This window comes from Apus apus, chromosome 25, assembly GCF_020740795.1.
Source record: "Apus apus isolate bApuApu2 chromosome 25, bApuApu2.pri.cur, whole genome shotgun sequence".
NCBI lineage: Eukaryota > Metazoa > Chordata > Aves > Apodiformes > Apodidae > Apus > Apus apus.
Window position 1 is genome coordinate 3,267,421 of NC_067306.1, and position 759 is coordinate 3,268,179.

The window sequence follows — 759 nt, forward strand, 5'->3', positions numbered from 1 at the left end:
CCTCTGCCGGAAATACCCGAAGCCCCAGGCGGAAAGAACCGAGCGCCAACGGAAAACAGCTGGGAACGCCCCGCCCCCTCCCCCCCCCCCCCCACCTCAGCAGGCAGGCGGAAGCGTCCCGGCTGACGGAGCCGCCCGAGCGGAGCCGGAGATTGCCGAGCGGAGCCGGAGATAGCCGAGCGGAGCCGAGCGGGCCGGGCCGGGGCGCTGCGGGGACGCGGCCCCGCGGGGTCTGGGGTCCGGGCTCCCCGCGGGGTCTGGGGTCCGGGGTCCCCTCGGTGTGGGGCCAAGCGGAGCCGTGCAGGCCTGTACCCGGCCTCAGGCACAGCCCAGCTCCTGTCCCCGGCCCTCACCGGGGGGTCGTGACGCCCCCGGGCAGGTACAGCCGAGATAGGCAGGAGTGAAAGGGGCCGGTGGGGGTAGCGGGCCCGGGGGGTGACCTGAGGGGCACAGCTGGAATCTGGTGAAGGTGGCGATTGCTCTGGCGTGGCCCCGGGTGAGCTGTCTTCCCGCCCCGGGAGCCTGGAACCGAGACGCACCAGCAGTTCGCGAAAGCCCTGAGCCAGCCCTCGGCACCCTCAGAGCCCCCCCTTCTGCAGACCCTGCCCTCGGCTCCCCGCAGCACAGTCCCCCCAGCAGCACAGCCCCCCCAGCAGCACAGCCCCCCCCGCAGCACAGCCCCCCCAGCAGCACAGCCCCCCCAGCAGCACCACGGCCCGCGGGGACACCCGCACGCGTGGGCTCCGCACCCTCCTCCTG